The sequence below is a fragment of the Sceloporus undulatus genome, chromosome 4 (genome assembly GCF_019175285.1).
Source record: "Sceloporus undulatus isolate JIND9_A2432 ecotype Alabama chromosome 4, SceUnd_v1.1, whole genome shotgun sequence".
NCBI classification, from domain to species: domain Eukaryota; kingdom Metazoa; phylum Chordata; class Lepidosauria; order Squamata; family Phrynosomatidae; genus Sceloporus; species Sceloporus undulatus.
Genome location: NC_056525.1, coordinates 220,321,932 through 220,347,017, shown reverse-complemented (window position 1 = coordinate 220,347,017; position 25,086 = coordinate 220,321,932). Strand labels below are relative to the sequence as shown.

The following is a 25,086-nucleotide window of genomic DNA, read 5'->3' as shown; positions in this document are numbered from 1 at the left end:
TCATCATCATCATCATCATCATCATCATCATCATCATCATCATCATCATCTCCTCTACTGCCTCACTGGCCCTGTGTTATCAGTAGCCATTGCAATTTTACCAGCCCCACTCTTGTAGAGTGATTTGAGGCAAAAGGGAATAAACCTGATAGGGGATTTTTACACTCAAAGCACTTGTTTCATTACTGTTGCACCCCTCTCTTCTCTTTAATGTGCTGATAATTGTAAGTCCAACCTTTCAAGAGTTTAGAAAAGTTTTGTTTAGACTACACCCCCCATAACCCCCCAGCCAGCATGGCTAGTAGTTAGGCTGGCAAGAGTACAATATTCTGGAAGTGATAGTCCAAAACAACATTTCCTCAGGCTCTGAACCTTGTTACTGAAAACATTTATCTTAAGGTTAGCATTTTCCTTTGCTGTTTCCACTCACCCTTTCTTCCAGTTTTCTCAATCCTCCCCCCTCCAACTCAGAATCAAGGAATACAGAAATCTCTGCCGTTCCCAGCCACCCACTCAGTGGTCAGTATGCCTGAATCATACATATGAAGTCATCTGTCAGAGGTCCAGCTCTTCCCATTCTGTTATGAATGACAAACTGTCCTCCGCCAGCCATTGAAATCCCTTTGGTCCTTTAGGCCAAGTTCTCAAGTGCAGCCCAGGGCAGGGGAAACACAGCCTTGCTTCTCAGAAGCAAGTTGGCAGAGAAACATGTGTGTTGCTACTCTGCCCACCACCACCAGAATTCTCTCAGCATCTCCCTCTATGACCATCTAGCTTTCACTACAGCCATTGCCACCGCTGCTTGAATTGTATTTGTGTTACTTAAGGTCAGTTTTTATAAGGCACCATTCTGTTAGCAGGAATGCTATTAATTCAAAAGCTCCATGAAAGGTGTTTCTATTGGGTGATCCCAGTGCACCCAGATTTCAAACACCAGTAAACTCTGATTCCAATCTTCTGCCCCTCCCCTTCTCTCTCTTTCTCTTTCCTATGTTAATGGTTTCCAGCTGTGTGTTCTTTGGATCTGTCTCACCATCGGCTTTTTCCATAATGTGGAGCCAGCCCACTTCCAAATCCCAGATGTGCTATTTATTTACTCAGCAGCATCTGGGTCTCGCTATGGTCCTGTCACTGCGACGTGGCAAACTTGTGAAAAATCAGACTGGCAGCCAGTTAACAAGCAGCATTACCCTGTGAGAACATTTCAAAGGGGAAAGTTAAAAGCCAGGAAGGAGTGTGAGGTGGGGGCAGGTGGGGGAGTAGAAAAAGCTGGAAATAAGGAAGGAACACAGAGTGTTTTTCTGTGCTATGTTTTACAAGGTTACAGATGACTAGTGCTGACATTAACCCTGGAAGTCAGGGATCTTGGTCTTTTTGAAGGCATTGCTATAAACCATCTGAAGCTTACAGGTTAGGCCAAGGTTGTAGCTAAGCATGTGTTGCAAAATGAGGACACTGCCCTCCATAAGATCTCTGCCTCCTGCCATCAAATGTTCCTTCAGCCCACAAATTTCTAGCATTGCAATATTTTAGAATTTCAGTCAGGCATTTAGAAATATAGTTTAGGCATCCAAAGAAAAGGGACAAGCAAAGTTACCAAGATAATTCAAATACTGCAAATAGAAGAATTCTAGCTATGAAGTACTTCGACAAGGTCCTGAAGCATAATGATATAACATTGAATACTAAAGTTAGGATTGCCCATGCCATCATATTTCCCATTTCTATGTATGGTTGTGAAACGTGGGCATTAAAGAAAACTGATAGGAAGAAAATCAACTTATTGAGATGTTATGCTGTAGGAGAGTTCTGCAGACAGCATGGATCTGAACTCTCCCTAGAAGCCAAGGTGCCTAAAATATGGCTGTTATACTTTGGCCATATGATGAGAAGACATGACTGACTAGAAATGACAAGCATGCTTGGCAAGCAGAAGGTATAGAATCATAGAATTATAGAATCATAGAGTTGGAAGAGACCACTAGGGCCATCCAGTCCAACCCCCTGCCATGCAGGAAATCCAAATCAAAGCATCCCTGACAGATGGCCATCCAGCCTCTGTTTAAAGACCTCCAAGGAAGGAGACTCTATCACCCTCCGAGGGAGTGCATTCCATTGTCGAACAGCCCTAACTGTCAGGAAGTTCCTCCTAATGTTCAGGTGGAATCTCTTTTCCTGCAGCTTGCATCCATTGTTCCGGGTCCTGTTCTCTGGAGCAGCAGAAAACAAGCTTGCTCCCTCTTCAATATGACATCCCTTCAAATATTTAAACAGGGCGATCATATCACCTCTTAACCTTCTTTTCTCCAGGCTAAACATCCCCAGCTCCCTAAGTCGTTCCTCATAGGGCATGGTTTCCAGACCTTTGACAATTTTTGTAGCCCTCCTTTGAACACGCTCCAGTTTCTCAATGTCCTTTCTGAATTGTGGCGCCCAGAACTGGACACAATATTCTAGGTGGGGCCTGACCAGAGCAGAATACAGTGGCACTATTACTTCTCTTGATCTAGACACTATACTTCTATTGATGCAGCCTAAAATAGCATTGGCCTTTTTAGCTGCCGCATCACACTGTTCAATCATGTTCAACTTGTGGTCTACTTGGACTCCTAGATCCCTTTCACACGTAGTTTCATTCAGCCAGGTGTCACCCATCCTATATCTGTGCATTTTATTTTTCCGCCCTAAGTGCAATACCTTACATTTCTCCGTGTTGAATTTCATTTTGTTAGCTTTGGTCCAGCTTTCTAGTCTATTCAGGTCATTTTGAATCTTGATCCTGTCCTCTGGGGTATTAGCTATTCCCCCTAATTTGGTATCATCTGCAAATTTGATAAGTATGCTTCCAATTCTGTCATCCAGGTCATTGATAAAGATGTTGAATAGCACTGGGCCCAGGACAGAGCCCTGTGGGACCCCACTGGTCACTTTTCTCCAGGATGAAAAGGAGCCATTGTTGAGCACCCTTTGGGTTCGGCCGGTCAACCAATTACAGATCCATGTAACAGTTCCTTTGTCTAGCCCACATTTTACAAGCTTGTTTGCAAGAATGTCATGGGGAACTTTGTCAAAGGCCTTACTGAAATCAAGATATACTATATCCACAGCATTCCCTTCATCTACCAAGCTGGCAATTTTATCAAAGAAAGAGATCAGGTTTGTCTGGCATGACTTGTTTCTCTGAAACCCATGTTGACTTTTTGTGATTATGGCATTGCCTTCTAGATGTTCACAGACTCTCTGTTTAATGATCTGCTCCAGAATCTTTCCTAGTACTGATGTCAGACTAACTGGACGATAATTGTTTGGATCCTCTTTTTTCCCCTTTTTGAAGATGGGGACAACGTTTGCCCTCCGCCAGTCTGCTGGGATCTCTCCTGTTTTCCAAGAGTTTTCAAAGATTATTGCCAATGGCTCCGATATTACATTTGCCAGTTCTTTTAATATCCTTGGATGGAGTTCATCTGGTCCTGGAGACTTAAATTCATTTAGATTAATAAGATATTCTTCTACTATCTCTTTACTTATTCTGAGCTGAAATTCCTCTATTCTGTCCTCTGCTCCATTATCCTCAGGTTGAGCACCCTTTGCCTTTTCTGAGAAGACTGAGGCAAAGAAGGTGTTGAGTAATTCTGCCTTTTCTCTGTCTTCTGTTAGCATTTTGCCATCTTCTCCACACAGTGGCCCTACCGTTTCCTTCTTCCTTTTGCTGCGGACATATCCAAAAAAGCCCTTTTTATTGTTCTTAACCTCTCTAGCAAGCCTGAGTTCGTTCTGCGCTTTAGCTTTTCTGACTTTACCCCTACACATGCCTGCTATTTCTTTGAATTCCTTTTTTGTGATTTCCCCCTTTTTCCATTTCTTATACATGTTCCGTTTCAAACTTAGCTCGGTTGAAAGTTCCTTAGTCATCCATCCTGGTTTCTTGAGACACCTCCCGTTTTTCTTTCTCACTGGAACTGTTTGAAATTGTGCCTTCAGTATCTCTCTTTTGAGAAACTCCCATCCGTCCTGAACTCCTTTATCTTTTAGTATTTCTGACCATGGAATCGCCCTCAATACTTCTCTAAGTTTACTGAAATCCGCTCTCCTAAAGTCTAGGATGCGTGTTTGACTATGCCTGGCTTCTCCTTTCCACTGTATTACAAACTCCAGGAGAACATGGTCACTTCCACCTAAGGATCCCACCACTTGCACCCCATTAACCAAGTCATCCTTGTTGGTTAGGATCAGATCTAAAATAGCTGACCCCCTTGTTGCCTCTTCCACCTTTTGGACCATGAAATTGTCTTCCAGGCAAGTGAGGAATTTGCTAGACCTTGAGGATTTTGCTGAGTTTGACTTCCAGCAAATATCAGGATAGTTGAAGTCGCCCATCACTACTACATCTCTCTTTTCTGACTGTGTGGTCATCTGTTCTAGAAAGATATCATCCAATTCCTCAGTCTGACTTGAGGGTCTGTAGTAGACTCCCACCGTAACATCCTTGTTGTTTCCCTCCCCTTTAATTTTTACCCAGATGCTCTCCACCTGGCTTCCATGATTGATGTCCAGGATCTCTTCACTGGTGTAAATATCTCTGACATATAGTGCTATTCCTCCTCCTTTCCTGTTTGGCCTATTTCTCTTAAAAAGGTTATACCCCTCTATTTCCACATTCCAATCATGAGACTCATCCCACCAGGTTTCAGTGATGCCTATTATATCATATTTGCTTTGTTGTACTAGGAGTTCGAGTTCATCTTGTTTATTTCCCATGCTCTGTGCATTAGTGTAGAGACATCGCAGACCATGGTTCCCTTTGACTTGCTGCCTGTGCAAGTTTTTTTGCCTCCCACTGTTGGGTCCTTGCACTGTTTGCCTTGTTTCCTCTATGTCAGTTTGACTATTTTCGCCATCCCTTTCGCCTTCCTTAATATTGTCTCCCTTCCCCTCGGAACTCAGTTTAAAGCCCTCCTGATCAAGTTCTTGAGGCTGTTGGCAAAAACATTTCTTCCAACTGGCGTGAGATGCAACCCGTCTGTTGCAAGAAGTCCCTCCTCATGGAACCGCAGCCCATGATCGATGAATCCAAATCCTTCTCGGCGGCACCAGCTGCGAAAAGTAGGAAAAGAGGAAGTCTACATTTTAGATGGACAGACTCAATAAAAGTAGCTACGTCCCTGAGTCTGCAAGACCTGAGCAAGGCTGTTGAGGATAGGAGACTTGGGCCCCATTCCCACTGGCTTATAAAGTGAATCAAGACTTGGATTATGGGGGCATCATTCCCATTTGAGCGTGCATTCAATCCTCATTGCGCCAATTTTGTTCCCATTGTAATTCAGAGCTGATCCCCATGTAATCGATTTTTTCAGGGAAAACCCGAATCAGGGGGCTCGAACCTGGGTTAATTTGACTGTACCTTTTTGGAGGTTTTTCCTGCACCTTCCAAGTCTAATCTGGGGCAAATGAATGAGAAGGGTGTCCGATTCAGGAACTTGGGGATGGGAGGAGCAGTGCTGGCCTGGGGATGGCTGGCCTGGGGCTGTCACCCACTTTGTTCCCTTTCCTGCATTACCGGTGCCATTTCCCCCCATTCACGTAGCCTTTCCCCCAGTGGAGTGGGAAGCAGGCTAAGGCAATCGCAAGTGTAGACAAATTTATTTTTTTAAAAAATAAGCTTTCGATCGCCTAGGTGCTGTGTCAGGTGTCCAAACATAGCAAATTGCTACACTGACCTCCAAACGCAGTAAACACATTACACCCCCTGCAACTTCCCCCCTGCTCCACATTCATAGACTGACGTGTGAGGAGACCCATTGAACATCATTTTAAACTATTATTACATGCCTGCTCGATTGCCCCCCCCCCCCAGACAGCCCAGGGAGCAGTGGGGGAGGCAAAGGGACTTGGGGAATAGAGGCTCTTTCTCCTTTTCCCAGAGGGGTTCTGGGAAGGCAAAGGAGATCTTGGGAGGCAAAGCGAATAGAGGGAATAGAGGCTCCTTCTCCTTTTCCCAGAGGGGAAAAGTGCCCAAGTGATTGATTGACTGCTTAAAAACAAAACAAAACAAAACAGAAGAACAGGTTTGAAAGAGGCAAATGGGAACGGGGAACAAAAATAGCCCGCACCAAAATGCATCGAAGCAACTGACATCACTGTGACATCTAATCGCCTAAGTGCTTGACTGACAGCTGCTTTAAAAAAAGAGGTTCCGGAAGGGCAATGGAAACGGGGAGCAAATTACTCCGCTTTAAAATACAACAGGGAAAAATCGAATCGGAATGAAAACATAGGTCAAAATAAATCAAGTCACTTTACAGCCTTTCCTAATGGGAACGAAGGACCAGATTTGATTAGGACTCGGAAAAAAAATTGAGCCAGAATCGCAACAATATATGTCGCTTTTTGTGCCCAGTGGGAATGGGGCCTTGGAAGTCTCTCATTGATAGGGTTGCCATAAGTTGAAGTCAACTTGATGTCAGCTAACAACAAGGGTGTGAATTATTTTCACTGTTCCACTCTTTGCAGTGCTAGAAATTTGGAAATGTTCGTTGGAGGACCAAAGATTCTAGTTTGGGATGGGGGCAATGAGGGCATTTAAACATAACACATTCAAGAATTGAACACTCAGATCCCAGAGCTTTATGGGGCAATTGCTTTCTCTTGCATTTAGTTATTTAAAATCGCAAGTTCTTTGTGTTCCAAATAAAAATAAATTCATGATTTTGGTACATTGTTATGAAAAGGAAGCTGAAATGGATTTCTTCCTCTTCCTTAGAAGTTATAGGCAGATATCTTAAAATGTACTAACACTTGTCATTATACATGACTCCCTTTGTTTCATTACAGGATTAAGAAATATAAGAAGTCAAGTATCCTTCCAAAATTAGACATTAAGGACAGGAATTTCCATAGAAAATGACAAGACCATGACAGTATCAAAGCTAGGAATGTTGGCTTTCACTTAACTTGTCTTGAACCAAGATTTTATTTTTTTTACAATGGGACCAAGGTTTAACTTTCCATTTTATGTGACCCACAGGACACATGTTTAAACAGATGTCAATGACCATTAAAAAGGAATAGGAGTTTCAGATGTGGAAGGCCAAGAAGTCAAAGGTTTATTAAGGCCACCTTCTCAGAAACAAGCTATTCTCCAAAGCTGAAATATCCTACAGTCTGTGTTTCCACATTTAAAGTATGCATATTTTCATATTCCATAATGTACCCATCAATGATCTGTCATTTATGCCTCAAAGAAATACATGTGTATGTCTCTTTCAGATTTCACCAAGAAGATTCAGAGGAAGAGCTTCTTTAAACATATCTGAAAATGAAATATTCCTGCACATTCCTTCCCTCCACCTTGGGCGATGCAGGCTAGGAATGAATTCATTTTCTCTGTCTAATGTAGTTGTAGCTTTTTTGTGGAAGATTTCAGCCAAGCCAATTTCCATCCAGACAGCATCTGTTAGACATTGGTGGTAACCAATAGGATCTGAAAGAGGCACAAACAGGATCTAGAGTCCAAGGAGAAATTATCATGCAGCCAGGGGTATTTCTGGTGGTACAGGGTGTTTGGATAGCACTGGATGACACCTTGGGGTAGGGTGGGGTTGTGTTTGCCTTCTGGTGTAGAGTGCTCCACTGCAGCTCTTTGCAGGTAGACAGGGACTCCTAAAGACCAAACACTGTGAAGGACTGGGTCTATTTGCTTGGAGGCAGCAAGGAGACTGGCTGGGAGGCTGTTGGCATGCCATGATGAACGCCTAGGTTTCTCAGGGTCTGGAATAGCCCTAACCTGGTTACCCTGGTGATTGAGGTGGCAAAGAGCCTTCAACACTTCAAAAATTGACAAGGTCTCCTCTCCCCACGTGAAGCCGTGACTCAAGTACAATTACACACTTCAGAGCAGAGGGATCATTTTCTCCAGTTTGAGGGACATTCTGGCTTAAAGAATAAGACAATAAAAAAAGCTGAAAGGCCCAAGACCACAAGTGCAAGAAAGGCCCAGAACAAACCAGTAGTCTTCATGGTGGAAATGGGAGACAAGCACTCAGGAGTCTATTGAAACTGGACATTACTTGCAAGAATGCTCAAGAAGACAGTCTGAGCATTCAGGGAAATGTATATTGCTATGATGCATACGCTTTCCCTGCCACAAAAAAAAAAAAAAAAAAAAAAAAGGGGGGGGGGGAAGAGATAATTTGACAACCAGATAGGTAAATTAAGCCTATGTTTATCTTCCAATGAACAGTCACAAAACAAAACTCATTAAAATGCAAAATAATCCATGTTATTATGAATAATGCACTTGAGGGGGCACCTCTTCTAAACTAAACATATCATACAGTTTGGACCTAAGAAACAGGGCAAGTTGTGCGGGAAATATATAGGGGCCTTTTTACTTTCCATTTGTCTGAGAGTCTGGTTAGAGTTATCATCAGTTAGGAAAAACAGAACTCCACAAGAGTGGGGTCAGGGGCACAATTCTCCCCTTCCAATGTGTGAATTCAGAAAGTTTCAGAATTTTTTAAACAAAAATTTCACACTTGCAAAATGATTTTTGTGAAATTGCTCCTATTGTCCAAACAGGTCAAGTAATTTTAGACTTAGAAGGATGAAAGGTGGCTTAGGAATTCTTGATGTCTGAGAAATCTCTTTTGTTTTTTTGTTTTTTTATATCTCCCAGTTAATGTTCCTAGGATGAAGTTTGTTAACTCCAACGGAGAAATGTCTGCAGTAAGTAAGTGTGTACTTTCTATCATTCATCTTTGGTCTTAAGGGCATTGCGGATCTGATAAGCTGTGGTTTGTCTTTTTTTGGTCCCTGCTTGGTTTGAAACAAAACAAGTGAATATCTTTTTGATTTTCTCTTCCCTCCTCCCTTCTTCTTCTAAACATATTGTCTGAGAGTTTTGCCTCCAGAGTCTGGCGTCATTGAAAGAAAAACAGACAAAGCAACTTAACCCAACTCCCTATTCTTCTTCTCAGGGACATGTCTTTTTTACTTTTGCTTATCCTAAACTGGCATTTTGTTTTTAGCTTACTTCTTGTTTCTGTTAAATGTTTGGAAAAGCCAGAGAGAGAAATGTGAAATGACCGATTATTTGTGATATATGTAAAAATACTGTAAAAAGAAAGCCTCTCTGCATATCAGGCAGAATTCATTCCTAGTAATACCTTTCCAGTGATAACCCCCTTCCTGTGGAATAACATTCCAAGAGAGGAAGGGTATTCTGGAACCTACTTTATGTTTGTTTACCTTTGGGAGGGGAGGGCAAGTTTCATCGTCCCAGATTTTTAAGTCCTCCAGTTTTGTTTTATTTTTCTTTATCATTGGTAAGCATCCTGTCCTAAATTCAGTACGGTGCTCACAGAAGCACTGGACCTTTCAATCCTGCAGGAAGTACTCCTGCAACTGTCTCCAGCTGCAGGAGACAAAAATGCTCTAGAGAGTTCTCCATTCCCCCCCCCCCGCGAACAGATTTTAGGGTGCTTAGGAGCTGCAGAGGGGAGTAGAGACTGAATCCACCCTCAGTTCCACTTTTGCACAACTAGAAGCATTTGATTGTGCTTTTGAGGTTTCAGTGGTGATGCTGGTTTGACTTTTTTTTAGTCTGTACCTGTTCTTATTATTGTTCTAAACTTGAATGCTAATTTTATGGTTTTAGCTCTGTTTTATGGTATAATATAATAATTGTTGTTATGTCCCTTCCAGTCATTTCTGATTTATTACAACCATATCATTGCCGTTTCTTGGCAGGATTTATTCAGAAGGGATTTGCCATTGCCTTCCTTTTAAGATGAGAGAGTGTGTATTGTCAGAGGCCACCCAGTGGGTTTCCATGGCTGAGTTGGATTTGAATGCTGGGCTCCCAGAGTCCTAGCCTAATATTTAAACTATGACACTATGCTTTCTATTATGGATAATATCCATAATATCATCTTTCCCAATATTTTTTAAAGAATGCTTTTCCTTTTAAAACTGAAGATGATGAAGAACATGCTTTTTCAAAGTCACCGGATAATACTTATTCACACAATAACGTGCTGGTAAATTTCAAATGCATCTTGCCTCTTCAACTTACCCATGGCAGGATGGTATTTTGTTGTTGTTTTTCTTGTGTTCTGTCCTATCAGAAATAAATACGCCTGGCAAAGTAAGCGAAGCTTTGCAAAACAAGATATGTTTTAAAAGTTTAGTGAGGACAGCAGGCGTAACATTATGTTACACACCACTGTGAGGGATTTTGCAGGGTGTGCAATCAGCAGTGGAATTCTGAAAGCTTTTATGGAGTGTGAAGTTTCACAGTTGTTTTGTAAGAAAAGTCCCCACTGTGCAGAGGTCAAGGAAGGAATTCGTTTTTTGAAATCATAGTGGCTGAGGCACTCCTTCTAATTTTAAAAATACATTGCACTTGGTGCAGAGATTAAAGACATTGGCATAAATCCAATTATTAGTTCCTACTACAGTAGACCAGAAGGGCAGAAATGGGAGGGGGAGGCAAAATAAGGACATTGTGCCCCTGTCAAATGATAATTTCCCCTCCAAATGAAGTTTTCCTCCAGCAACCAGGTGGGGAGAGACAACAGACCTTTGAGCTAGCAGATAAGGAAGTGAAGGTTTGGGGGAGTAGCAGCTCATCTGCTTATTTTCCCCCATCTGCCTTTGCTGAAGTCACTGTGAGCAAAAAAAGCAGCCAGGTGGGGAAAGGCAGCAAGCATTTTTAGCCAGCAGTGTGCACCCTGAGATGTGCGCAGTTATATCCCATATAACCCATATAGATATTACAGGGAGAAAGGAGAGAGAAATAACTGCAGAGATGGAAGCAGAAGGAACCATCATTGTCTACTGCAATGTATGTACAATCTTTGTCTTCTTGCCAATACACCTCACACCAATTACACCAGCAGCAAGTGCAAATGGGTAGCTGTCTTGGAAAAGGTCAGTGCACTACAGCTACATGTTGAGACCCTTCAGTGCATCAGAGAACATGAGGACTTCCTGGATGAAATACAGGGAGAACTGATCCCACAGAACCAATGAGAAGAAAGTGCCAATGGAGAGACCTATCATAGTGAAGAAACACTCTGGAGGGCAGTCATGAACCATAGTGAAAAGATTCAGAACCTCTCCCACAAAGCAGTCACTTTCTACATCTTTATGATCAAACAGGTAGCTAACAACAGAGGATACTGCATGCCATGGAAGGAGTCAAGGTAACCCCAATTGCAACAGAAAGAAAAGAAAGGTGGTGATGGTTGGAGACTCATTGCTCAGGGATATAGAGGCACCAGTGTGCCAGCTTGACAAGATGAATCAGGAAGTGCGCACACATATCCTGGATAACAAAACTCATCAAGAACACAAATCAGTACCCCTTTCTTCTTATTCATGGGGGCACCGATGACACTGCCAAGAACATTTTTGAGGAGAGCACCTCTGACTATGAAGCTTTAGGCAGGAAGCTGACAGGGTTTGGGGCACAGGATGGCATTGTCAATAATGCCAGTGAAAGATAAAGGACTACACAGGAACAGGAATGGGACCAAGGTCTTAACTTCTTAGGGGATTATCACATGGAGGCTTATCCTTTACATGCCTTTAAGAAGACGGATCTCTTCTGGTGGGCTTATCCATCCGACCTCTTATAGGAAATCTTTAAGATAAAATGCTTCACTTCTGGTTATTATGATGTATGTTTTCTAAATGTTTTAGATGTTCTAGATGTTTAAGCTATTTTACTGAATTAATAATAATGTCAGTGTTTTATTGGTTGTATTTTATATCTGTACTGTGTTAATTTGTTGATGTAATCCGGCCTCGATCCACAGGGAGAGGCGGGAAAATACAAATAAAAATTATTATTATTTTCGTCTCAGAAATGTCGCTAAGTCATCCATAAAGTGTGAGGGTGTGATCGCCGGTTGTGCTTTTCCCCCGTGATTAAATTGTCATGGAGGCATCCCGTCATTCACAGAGCAGCCATTTCTCTACATAACGGAAGTTCCAGTTATGCAGAGAAATGGCTGCTCCACGAATACGGACTGAAGTCTGAAGATAAATGTCACAGAGCACGTGGAGGGCTGACTGCTGTAACTATAGCAAAACAATTTCATTTTTGGGTTTGTTATACCCTTAAAGCCAATCCCAAGTCACCAAGATTCTGTGGGAAATCAAAAGTTTGATTGCTCCTTGATGGATCCTGGAAAGGTTTCCCAAGTGGAAAGTTTGTTCTGATATCCAGGAGATGAGAGAGGTTTTTTGATTGATAATGCTTCATGGACTTTACAACACCTAGACAAGACCTGGGATCCCCAGGAATGGATGACAGGAAGGGGGTGTTTTAGGAATACACAAGAGATAGAAGGGGGATTCTGGTTGTTTCTGATTTGTCATAACTCATTCTTTGGCTTTCATTTCTCATCTGAAATTCAGAATGAGGGTGAGTGTATGGGGGTGCTTCCTTGTAGTAAGCTCCTCCTTCCCCACACCTTTCCACATGTCTGGGTGTACGTGTCATTCACACTACCTGCACTGGTGCTATAGATGTCCTGGCAAACCACATCCACTCATGCTGTTATCTTAATATTGCATATCTGAATTGATAAATATATCAGGGGATATTCAGATACAATTTCGACTAAACATTCTAAGAAACCTTTTGACAGTAAGAGCAGTTCAGCAATGGCCTCATTTACACTATGTAATAACCGATTTTTGAGTTGAATCAGTGAAGTGATTTAGCACTGAATAGATGTTCACACACTGCTCATTTCAATTCATTCCACTTTGCATTCACATTCATCAATATGATCAAATCAAAATGGAGTTGCATCACAGGGGTGACTGTGCCACAGGGAACTGAATCCAATCGACAGTGCATTCACACTTGAACTGAATCGAGTCATTTAAAATAAAAAGATGCCATGGATTTGGTTTAAATGGGTTCAGCACTGTACCCTCCTGGCAAACCACACCAGAAATTCGGTGCAAGTGCAAACAAGGACTCTTTAAACAATTTTACACCAGTTTGAAAACTGGTTTATTAGGCAGTGTGAATGAGGCCAATGGAACCAATTGTCTAGAGAGGTGACAGGGGCTCCTTCTTTGGATATATTCAAAAAGAGGCTAGACATATATCTTCTGGGGATGTTTTAGCTGGAGATCCTACACTGAGCAGGAGGTTGAATTTGGCTCATGAACCCTTTTCCAACTTTATGATTCTATGAATCCCTAGCAGACATGTTTGCCGGAGGATTCTGAAATTTATTGGCCAACAAAATAACCTTAATAAGTCTGGGTTTGACTCAGAACATGTCAGTTTCAAAGGGTTGGAAACTACATCTCCAAAATCATGACAGAAGTTACACTAGTGCTTAATTTGGACAGAGGGAACATAATCCTCTCTGGGCGATTTGCCTCTGCATAATTTCTCTAGACAGACTGCATTTCCTCATATAACAAGACTGACTTTTCTAAAAATAAAATGGGTGCTTTCTCTGAATGTCACACACACCAAAATTGTATTTGTTGAAAGTTCCATATTAAGTCCTCTAAACCCTCAACCACACTGCCTAAAAATTACAGTGATTATGAGACTCGAAGCAGAGAAACCTACATAAAACTATTTTCCCCTTTGTTGAGAGATTTTTGTTGACATTGTGGAGTTGTAATTTCACAGTTGCCAATGGCATCAGATCTCCCCATAGGTTGACCTACAGTTACAGCATACTAAACAAGTGCCATGTATTAAACCCCAAATTATACCATTAGGAGTTGCAATTTATCCTACAAGGTAAAAGAAAAGAAATCATTTTTTATTTTTTCACAAATTCATAATTTGAATTTATTAGAAGGCTTTTCCAAGGTGACATGTTATTCTGTTTAGTGAGGCTAGCCTCTTTAATGTTATTGTCCTGAAACTTATAGGGCCTCGCATTTAAGAACATGTGAAGAGGCCAGTTCAAAGTGCATGGTTCCAACTAGTCTATCAACAAATTAACTTATTGCTCTTCAACTCCTAGAAATTGTCAACCAGCATAAACAATGTTTGTGCAGACTGGGGGATTCTGGGAGCTATAAAAAATCTAGTAGCTGTAAGAAATCATTTCCCCCAAATCTCTGGCTCTTCTCCTGTTTCCAGTGGTAAACAACCAGATATCTCTAGGATGCTCCTTTAGGGTATACAGTTTAGCTTACGGGGATAATGCCATAGCATTTTCAGATAGGCTCAAACAATCAGGGATAAGACTACACAACAAAGGAGGTTTGGGCAAGGAGATGACAACAGCAACACCCAAATGCCAGACATTACAAAACTCAGCAGTGTCTGCTTTTAGTAGCCAACATGGGATGATAAAATCCACACTATGCTATGAGATATTAAAAGGAAACTATGCACGGGAGGAAGTAGACTCAAGTCTGCAAAAGCTCATTGGTACCAGCTTCTTTCTTTCAGTTAGTCCCAAAGGTGCTACTAAATCCCTTTGCATATAAATGTTTGACTATAATAACTGTGTCTTAGTGAATGTTTACTATGATGAATATGAAGAAATATGATGTAAGGTGTGTGATGCCTTAGAAGCAATGTTAATGATAAGCAATGGCAAACCTCCTTAGAACAAAATTGCCAAGAAAACCCCATGATAGGTTCACCTTAGGGTCGCCATAAGTTGGGAACAACTTAAAGACAAACAACAACAAATATGCCTAGACAATGTGAAGTCTATGTTCATCCCTCAAGGGTAGTAGTGTGTGTATCTGTGTATGTATTATATTAATGAAATAGCCTAAAAGAATAATAGAGGGTCTGTCATTAAGTGGAATGTTAATGCTAAATCTGTTTGTGTAGCATGTACAGCCTCCACATTTGCAGCTTTGACTTTTGTGGGTTTGAGTATTTGTGGTTTTGATTAATATGTTCTCTCTAGGAATCTCTAGGTCCTCCAGTACAACTTGCTGGAAGCTGATCATAGAGTTATGCTGCAGAACCTAGACATTTCTAGAGAAAACATTTCTCTTGGCATTTTTAGGTCCTCCAGCATGATTCTTTGACCAACTTCTGGCAGATGTTGACCATAGAGATGTACTGGAGGACCTAGAAATTCCTAGAGAGGTGTCCTCTCAGATAAAAAGAACCATGTTTTATTTTATTTGCAGTTTTTCCAAATTCATGTGGGTCCTTCATCCTACAGCAAATGTAGAGGGAGCACTATACTATATATCACAAGTTGGGAGCACAGGTAATAAGAAGTGACAGGAAGGACCAGATATAGGTTACTTAAGAAACAGCAAACAACCTTCAGTTCCTCAGTCTTAAGGCAATGGGGTGGGGAGCTACACCTACTACAGAAGCACAGAATCATAGAACTGCAAGAGTTGGAAGTGATGCTAAGGGCCATCATGTCTAACTGCTACTCAGTGTAGAAAACCCACAACTAAACCATTCCTGCTACATGACCACCCAACCTCTTTTTAAAAATCTGCAACAAAGAAAAACTCACCTCTTTGCAAGGCAGACTGCAGATGAGTAAATCTCATTGAGTTCAGTGGCACTTACTCTCAGTTAATACATATCAGTTGTACCATAAATCATGTGTGTTTCTACCCAGTGTAACACAGGCAGCATCTGCACTGCAGAAATAATTTGGATTGACGCCACTTTGACTGTCATGGCTCAATTATATGGAAAGCTGGGAACTGTAGTTTCTTGTGGCTCTCTGACAGAGAAGGCTAAATGTCTCATAAAACTGCAATTCCCAGAATTCCATAGCCTTGAGCTATGACAGTTAAAGTGGTATCAAACTGGATCATTTCTTTAGTGTGGATGCAACCTCAATGGGAATTGTTGTTATATTCATTTGCATCTTGCCTTTTCTTCAATAATGGGAGTCAGGATGGCTTGCAAATTCTTAAAACCGGTACAGATTATTAACATTGGTAAAAACACACATGCAGAATTATTTAAATCAATCTATAAAACTAGAACCATTTAAAATTCATTAAAAAGTTAACAAAACACACCATTCATAGCCCTTCCCATGAATTCATGAAAGCCTGATGGAATAGGAGAACCTTGACTTGCCAGTTTTAAGAGTGCAAGAAGAGCACCATTTTGCCTCTCTACAATGGGAATTCTAAAGTCTTGGAGCAACCACTGAGAAGGCACTCTCCTTTGTTCCCACCAAAGAGCCTGAGAAACTGGTGGGACAGAGAGTAGGGCCTCTCTGAAAGATCTTTGATCTCAAACAGGCTCATACGGGGAAATATTGTCTTTCAAATAAAAGCATCCCCTCCATTTTTCCTCAGATAAGTAGCATATTCCTTTTGCCACACAAGCAGAACATCTTGGGCTGGAAGTCCTTCATAAAAGCAAATGGTTTGCACACAGAATCCTTCAGTTCTCTGGAAAAGGGTTAAGACGTGGGTATATAATATCATCCCCAATTCTGCTGCCCTAATGGATTCACTCAGGCTTTTGTTTGCCTGACCCTGGTACATCTTGGCATTTTATTTTTCCACTTGAAGCCCATTTTGCTTGAAAAGCCCCAGGATTACAAGCATAATTCAAGACGTCCATTTCCTGCCATTCAGACCATAAAGGTCAATATATGATGATGTGCCTCCTATTGATGTCATGATAAACAGTGGCTCGAGTGATGAAGAATTATAGGTTATGTTCAGCCTTACTGATGATTACCTAGAGCAGCTACCAGGAGACAGAAAGTAGGAACAGGATGTAACATACTATCTATTTCCCCTCCAAACAGGGCTTGATGCAGGAAAGACCCTTTGTGCATAGATCAGCTTCATATTTTCAAATGTCATAACACTAGCCCAAAAGGTACTAGATTATGGTAAATGTTTCTCTGAGCTCATTTCATTATTTTTTGCAATTTGCAAAGATATATTTGATGCTTCCTCGGGGTCCTCTTGGTCTGAAGGCACAGCGTATGAAACAGAAAGTAAACATAACAATTTGTTCAGAAGACATGGTTAGACATACAGACTGCTGACAATAACACTCTTGCCAAGTGTTTACTGAATGACAGACTGTAACTGTAGAACAGCAGTGGGAATCATGTAGTTTGCCCCCCAGACTGTTTGTGATCCTCCAAGGACCTCCAAAACAAAAGAAATGTTTATCTATATTTTTTCAAAAAGTGAGTGAATTTTGCCTCTAGTGGGCATCATTTTCCTCTTTTGAAAGGGCCTCCCCTTACCTTATTTGAGCAATCTGTTCTAAAAGGAAAGAGGTTTCACTTTCATGGGCTGATGCATCCCCTAGAGCAATGATTCCCAAACTTTAGTCTTCCAGGTGTTTTGGACTTCAGTTCCTAGAAGCCCCAGCCAACTTGACCAACATTCAGGAATTCTAGGAGCTGAAGTCCAAAACATCTGGAGGACCAAAGTTTGGGAACCACTGTCCTAGAGGGTCCTCAGGTTGAAAAAAGGATATTGGGCTCCGAGATCTTCATCACCCATGCTCTAGAGTTTGGACCAATATAGGTTTGCTCCATAAAATGGGAATGAAGATGAAAGGAGTTGGGAAGCTCTGTGTGTTTTTGATATATCACTGGACTCAACACTCAGAAAGGATTCATAGGACCTCACAGCAGAGGTGTTTTGTGCAGCCAATGGGTCACCTTATTCAGACACCAAGTGAAAGTATTCTGCCCCAACTATAGCTTGTGAATCAGCCTTAAGAATGGCTACTCACAGAGGACATTCAAATAGTCCATGATTGCTAAATGGGTGGCACAAAATGTGAGCATTACCACAATAAGAATTCTGTCCCGCAAGGAAATTTTCCTTAGTCCTCAAATTTGAGCATTTTTGAGATTGAGACGTTGAAAATAATTCACACCTAGAACTCTTCTATTTGCTGTAGAATTCAGAGACATAGCCATGGTAGTTTGGAAAATCAGTATACAAAGGGATCTTGTAGTACCTTTGGGACTGTGGAGTTTATCAGACAAGGGAAATTGGAAGCATAATCCAATGGCAATCTGAATGCAGTCATGGGGTTTAATGTTATTGCATGATAACCCACTATGTGCAAATTTGGGCAATGGGAAGTCAGTCCAAACGCAATCATGTGGTTTCACGTTATTGCGTGATAGACTGCCACACGCAAATTCGGGCAATGGCACACTATTTTCGGGCAATGGGAAGCCAGTTCAAACACAATGCACATTCACGTAATTGCGTTAAACTAGCGACTTTAAGTGAATGCATTCTGGCCCCACTTTCTTTTCATTCGAATTTAAGAGAAATTCCTCCCATTTGATAAACTCCTGTGTAAAAGAGGCTGTAGCATAAGTTTGTGTAAACTTGGTCTATTTGCATCTGAGGATGTAGACCAAGTCTGTGAAAACTTATGCTACAAATTCTTCTACACGGTTAGTTTCAAAATTGCTACAACATCCCTTTGGATTCTTCTATTTGCTCTGTTTGTATTCCACTGGTCCATTTTATGGAGCCCTTTTTCTATGGATATCTAAACTGGATTTCTAAATGCTCAACTGCTCAAGTGAACAAAAATTTCATAGGGAGGGGGGAGAATTCTTTTTGGACCTCCCTTGTGTTATGCCATCCAAAACCAGTTACAACTGGTGTACAAGCTAAAGCTGATGAAAAGTAGTCCTATCTATGAAAGTCAGCTAGACCTCCAATGACAGTGATAGATCGTGGAGCATTCCATGCACTTCTTCATAGGGAAAGCAATTCCATCGTGAACAGGTAGTCTATGTATCTCACAGATTTGGGAACTACAGTAGTTGCTCACAAGGCATCCATCTTGCTAGACATCAGCCTCATTTTGTTGATCCATTTCTAATCCACCACTGTGCATCCTGGAATCCACAAACATCTGGATAATTTCAACCGGAAAGAAGAAACCCTTAAAGTGAACAAAATTTGGCTACCAGTCCTGAGGAATAGCAAAATAAGGACTCAGCAAATGCAAATGGGAAACCATTCAGAGTAAAGGGCTTTCCCAGAAGATAATGATCACCAATTAGCAGACATTAATACTCTTTGGCATTAGCCTCCCAGCCTGAGGCTGGCCATCAGCACAGAACAATACACATGCAAATCACACCTGCATTCCCAGGCTCACACAGTATATAGTCCTACCGGAAAGGGAACAGCAATTATTGTGTGTGGATAATTCAATAATTATAACAGAGACTGGACAAATGAGTAACTAAAATGGACTAATTTATCCATCTCTACCTCCTCTATTTTAAATCTGCTTTTTAAAAAAGGGCTTTGCTTATGCATGCAATATACATTTCCCAGAATTTGCCAAACCATGCTTTCTGAAAATCCTTTTCCCATTCCCTTTCTCTCCTGGGAATTTCACAGACCGCTTCTTCATAAACAAGATGCCAACACTTTAGGAAACTGAGGGTGGGGGGGGGGAGACCCCAGAAGCACTGGAAGAACTTCAGTCCATTACTGCCAACCCCCATCCCACACAACCCATGTAAATACCAGAAGGGAAGTGAGTCAGAGTTGGATCTTTTCTTATGTGGACAAGATGTTTTGACAGAGATATGTCTGTGGGTTGACTGGGACAGAGACTCACTCCAGTCTTGCTGGTCATGGGAAACAACAGATCAGTATATGTTATCAGACTCGGACTTGGGCCAGTCCAGCTGAGATCAAGCAGGAAGTGATGTGCTGACGTCCTGGGAAGCTCTGAACTCTGAGTTCTTTTGAGTACAGTATAATATTTGTACCCTGAGGAATGAGGCTCAATGTGTTTACTGTTTTTCATCACTGAGTTTCCAGGCTATTCATGAATTGACCGCTTGATAGATAGATGCTGGAGAAGGGGAAAAACAGACAGTATAATTGCCTTGAAGAGGTTGCATTGTGTGTTAATGCTAAAGCCTCAACACTAAGCTGTCTTTGGGATGCACCAGCATAATAAAATGTTGAAAGACACATAAATGCACCAGCACGGGCAACAAACTGAATGTAAACACTGGTTAGTGGGCAATAATGTCCCAGGACGGTGGCCTATGTTTGCTGAAAGAAAGGAAAACACCGCTGCTTTAAGTTGCCACTCAGCATATTCCCATTTCAGATCAATTGCAATAGGATCAGAGCCAAAAGATTAATAGGCATCTGACAGATCTTGTTGGAAAATGTGTTTATTTTGTCAGGTTTCATGAGTGGTAGCTATTTCTCCATTCAAGCTGAATGATAGTATTCACCCTCCATATTTACTCATCCTGACAGCTAGCAAGATAAACATGTCAGTATATGATTGGCCAAATACTTTCCCATGGAATGTAGAGAAAAGATGCCAGCAGCGCTTGCTTTGAAAAGGAAGGCCAGTGCTTTGGAAACAATACAGGACCTGAAGCTGCGAAGCAAACATTTCAGGGACAGAAGCCAAGAGTTTGGATTTAGCGACACAGTTCATCTTTGCCCATCATGACCTTCTCTTCCCATCATGATATATTTCCCAAGCTGGGAGCCATGCCAAAGTGATAAAACCTAAACCGGAGAGGTGGGCGGCCCACAAATGGCCCTTCAGGTGTTGTAGGAGACAGCTCCCATGATCCTTTCTCATCAATCATGTTGGCGAGGGCTTCTGGGAGTTGACTCCCATAGCAACTGGAAGGCCAAGGATTCTCTGTATTAAAGACCAAGCCTATGCTACTTCAACAAGAATATCCTGGGGCCTAAAACTATGGCCATGTCCACTTGGATGGGAAAACTTGGCTTACTATTTTGGCTTCCATATCCTCAGAGAGGACAAGCAGTCTATACAATTGGTCCCCACAATGGGTCGATACTAGCAGCACTGTGTGTACACGTTGTGTGAATGTGTGCTTGTGTGATCAATTTGTGTCGGTGTGCTGTACTAATTGTATTATTGTACTAATATGTGCTTGTGTGATCAGTTTGTACTTCTGCGAAAGGAATGGCACCAGAGAAAACATGCAAACCTGAAAGTGAATGTGCTGTGTAAGAAAGTAAATTGTAGTGTAGTTGGCACCATTTCAGAAGGTGGGAAAAGAACAGAGAAAGTTAACAATATGATAGGAAAAGCCCCAAAGTGGCAATAGTAGTATCACATCCCGTGACTCTTGAAGCAGTTCGATATTTCCCCACCTTGTTTGCTCCTTCTTGTTGAGACCTTGAGCTGCCTGTAGTCTGAGAAACTGTGAGAAAGGGTGGAAATTGGAGAAGGAGTCCACATGAATACCCTGGAAAGTCTACAGCAGCTGTTGAGTCAGTAGCAGAACACAGCAATAAAAATGAATAAATGAAAACCCATTGCCTTTGCAAGACAATACTGTCATCTTACAATATTACCTTTTCACCCCTCCTGGGTGAAAAAGGCCAGATCCTGAGATCTGGGAACTCTGGTAGCAATGGCTACCCTCTTAGCATCTACTGAAGGTCAGTTCTTAGCCTTTATCTCTGTTGTCCTTTCAGACATATGTACTAAGCTGAATTGGGAGATTTTGTCATTTTAAAGGCCCTTTCACACTATAATTCCACTTTAAGTGACATGGGGGTATCCTATGAAATCTCTAGTGTTGTAATTTAGTGAAGCACAAGAGTTGCTCTCTGCAGTGGCATCACTAACTATGGTGTCACCCGGTGGGGGGAGCGTGCTCACTCCTCCTGTTCCCCTGTCTCTGGGCTTTCTCTCATGGGATGAAGCCTGGGGAAGGGCACACATGTAGCTTCCTGCACTGAAGGGAGAGGAGGGTCCATCTGGGTATCACTCCTCATCTGAGCTGTCCGCAACCTCTACACTTCCCCAATGATACCACTGGTTCTCTGGCTGGGAATTCTAAATACTCCTCCCTAAACTGCAAACCCCAGGACTTAATAAGATGATGCTATGACTGTTAAAGGGGAATAATATGTACTATAATTGTGTAGTATAATGAGTTGAATCTGAAAACTATGGCCTTATATGCACAGACCAAAAGGTCAGTTTCCCTCTCTGGTCTGGCAGCATCCTGTTCGGACGATGCACAGCCCAAACCCTGGTTCAGGTACAAAGAGTCTGGAGGACTGTTACATTGGTATTTTGAGAGAAGGATGTGGTGGGAAGGAATGTGAGTGGAGTGGACAATTGCCCATCCTCCTGGCTTTACTAATGGAAGCAATGCCATCAGTAGAACAACTCTGGCCATTGTGTTGGACACACTGGCTCTAGTTCATTGTAACAAGCTTTTGTCCTTTTGAAAGAGACAGCCAATTTATGATTGAATCCACTGTCTCAAAACTGCAGGACACAAAATCTCACCTTGGGGAGATAAGTATGTTGATTCATACTTTCTTGCAGTCCTGACAGAGAATGATTCCTGAAAACACATTTGAGAAAACAATCACAGAAGGTGACAGTTCATTTTAAAGGTGTAGCATGAGTTTCATCTCTTAAGTGCAAATACTGACAATTTCCTGTTGTCAGGTTCTGATGGAAGCCGATTTCAGTGACACGATACAATTAAAACCATTTATCAAATATAGAGCTGGGAGTTGACATGTGCAAAGGTGGATGAGTGATTGCAAGTTATTATAAAAATCATCGCATACTACTTCAAACTTTCCAACGTTAATTTCCCACTCTGCAAAAAGATGCCACTGATATTAACTTTGTTTGGTTAGATGTGAAATAAAAAGTGAGATGTTTGTGATAAGAATAGGGTACAGCAGCAAAAACCTCAAAATGTCTGTAATTACTAAGGACGTTGAAAGTGGTGGTTTCTAAACTAAAGAAAAAGCAAATGTTCTTGGTTGTAGATCTGTCCAAATTTCTGGCTATTGAGTAAGGCTGTGGAATATTAACACAGTTTAAGGCAATACAGCATAGGGTTGCCAGACCACAACTATCCCAAGCCTGAGATTTCAATGCCAAACCTGTGCCTTCAAGTTGCCTGTTGATTTATGGCGACCCCATGAATTTCATAGGATTTTCTTAGGCAAAGAATATCAACATTACCGGTCATTATATTAGTTCCATATCATTATGTCTTCCAGGTAATGAGGGGTGGTGGTGGTGGTGGATGGCAGGGTACTACTTACAAAAAGTGACAATACTTGTCATGCAGTACTTCTAGGCTCTGTGAATTTTTCCCACTAATTCATGTATACAATGTTTCATGTCTAAAGCCAAAAGGGTTTGACTTTAGTTTACCACGCATGGCATAGTGGTTTGAGTCTCGGTTACAACTCTGGAGACCAGGGTTCAATTCCCCACTGGGCCATGTAATCCCACTGGGCCAAGTCACACTCTGTCAGCATCAGAGGATGGCAATGACAATCCCCATCTGAACAAATCTTGGCAAGAAAACCCCATGGGTTTACCCAAGCTGGAAATGGCTTGATGGCACACAACAACAAAAAACAATCCAAAGAAAACCTGTCAGGTTCCCAGAGGCTGAAACAAGAAAAAGTCTTGGGGCATCCCAAATCCTAACAAGTATTTATGGCCAGTGCATTAAAACACCAGAGCTGGTTTCATAAGATGCATGAAAGGTCAGCCTCTGTTGCCAAGCATATGTACACATCCAGTGTACCTTCTGACTGAGCACACAAGGATCTTAATGGAATCCGGTCTGTTTTGGTCTTTCAGGCATCATGAGCCTTTTCCTTGCTTTCCCTGAAAAAGATTAACATACCGCTGCCTCCTAAGACTGTTTACAAACTGAATCTTTTTTCCTGCACTGTGATGGTATGAGCATTCATAAAAGCTTAAACACACACACACACACACACACACACACACACACACAGAGCGAGAGAGCGAGCACAAACATTGCTTTTCATCTGGGGCAATGCCATTCTATCTAACAAACCTCCCCCCCCCAACATAGCTTTTTTTTTTTTTAAAGCTCTCTGAAGGATGCACTAAGAACACACTTCTCAGCACTTAGCACACATTTCCCATGCCTTTGTGTGTGGATCCTGTTTTGTTAATGTAAAGCATATCGCTATTTCTCGCAGAAAGCCTGCCCCTCATTGTGGAAGGGGCACCGAACCTTCAATGTACTTACAAGTGTATAACGGAAAGCATTTGAGCATTGTGGTCGTTTCACGCCCTTTGCTTTTGTGTATCTTGTACACAAAATAAGCTATCTGGAGCTGGGTGTAGGTGTTTACAGCATAACAGGGTTGCAGAAAAAACAAGGGGGCAAATGCAGAGAAAAGACTGAACTGGAGGACAACTGCCAAAGGACAATTCTAGACATTTTTCCCCTTACAACCAAGGGATGTGTATTCATGGCAAGGTTGTGCTAGCTTTGTTGGTACACAGTTATGTGCTTGTGGAAAAATACAAGTGAGAGACTTAGGTCCCACTGTTTTAGTAGACCTATTGAATCAACAGAGAGCCAGCATGGTGTAATGGTTTGAGCGTTGGACTAGGAATCCCCACTCTGCCATTAAACCCACTGGGTGACCTCAGGCACGTATGCCCTCCAGCATTTCACAGATGAAAATGGGGTCCTATATAGCCACAACATAGGGTGCAGTCAAAGTGGCAAAAGTTATTAATGAGAAATAACACACAAGCCAAGGGGCACTGCAGCAATTGGCTTTTGTCTGAACTTACTGGAAAAGGCAAGAGTCTGCTCTCTATTCCTTTCCCTCCTGTTGAGGGAGTTTGAATTCAGTTTGAAAGTTTAATTACTTTTAAACTTGTGTAGACTGTGAATATATATATATATATATATATATATATATATATATATATATTATTTTTTTGTAATTTGCCTCAACTCTCAAAATGGGAGGTGATCAAATGAATTAATAAATTTGATGATGAGGAGGAAGAGGATAGCATTAGCATCTGGCAACATCTTGGCATACATTTCTTTAACAAGAGAAATTCTTAATTTTTCCTCTCCTGGAAAATTTATGTGTTCCATTTATTGGTTGAGTCATGACTCTTTTGAGTCTCAGTAATTACTCTGAGGTGAGCATCCTCCGAGCATTACCTAAGTTTGATCCAGCACACTGTGAAGGAAAAATGAAAGGCAAGATCTAACTTTTGCCAAAGCTTTGAATAGACGCACATTGCACTACAGTCCCCATAATTCCCCATGGCTAGGGAATTCT

At 41.6% G+C, this 25,086-nt stretch overlaps 1 protein-coding gene and 1 long non-coding RNA gene across 4 annotated transcripts in view; both read left to right on the top strand.

Moving 5' to 3' along the window:
- Window positions 1-11,667, top strand: part of LOC121929409 — a 42,825-nt gene extending 31,158 nt beyond the window's left edge. The window contains exons 2-3 of one of the 2 annotated variants that reach the window (XR_006103665.1): window positions 7,025-7,180; window positions 7,267-11,667. This is a non-coding gene — a long non-coding RNA (uncharacterized LOC121929409). Of the gene's footprint in view, window positions 1-7,024 lie in introns of both variants that reach the window. The other variant, XR_006103666.1, reaches the window with a different exon arrangement.
- STK3 (serine/threonine kinase 3) overlaps window positions 1-25,086 on the top strand; it is an 881,840-nt gene that overhangs the window by 767,095 nt on the left and 89,659 nt on the right. The gene's annotated exons all lie outside the window — the stretch shown is intronic.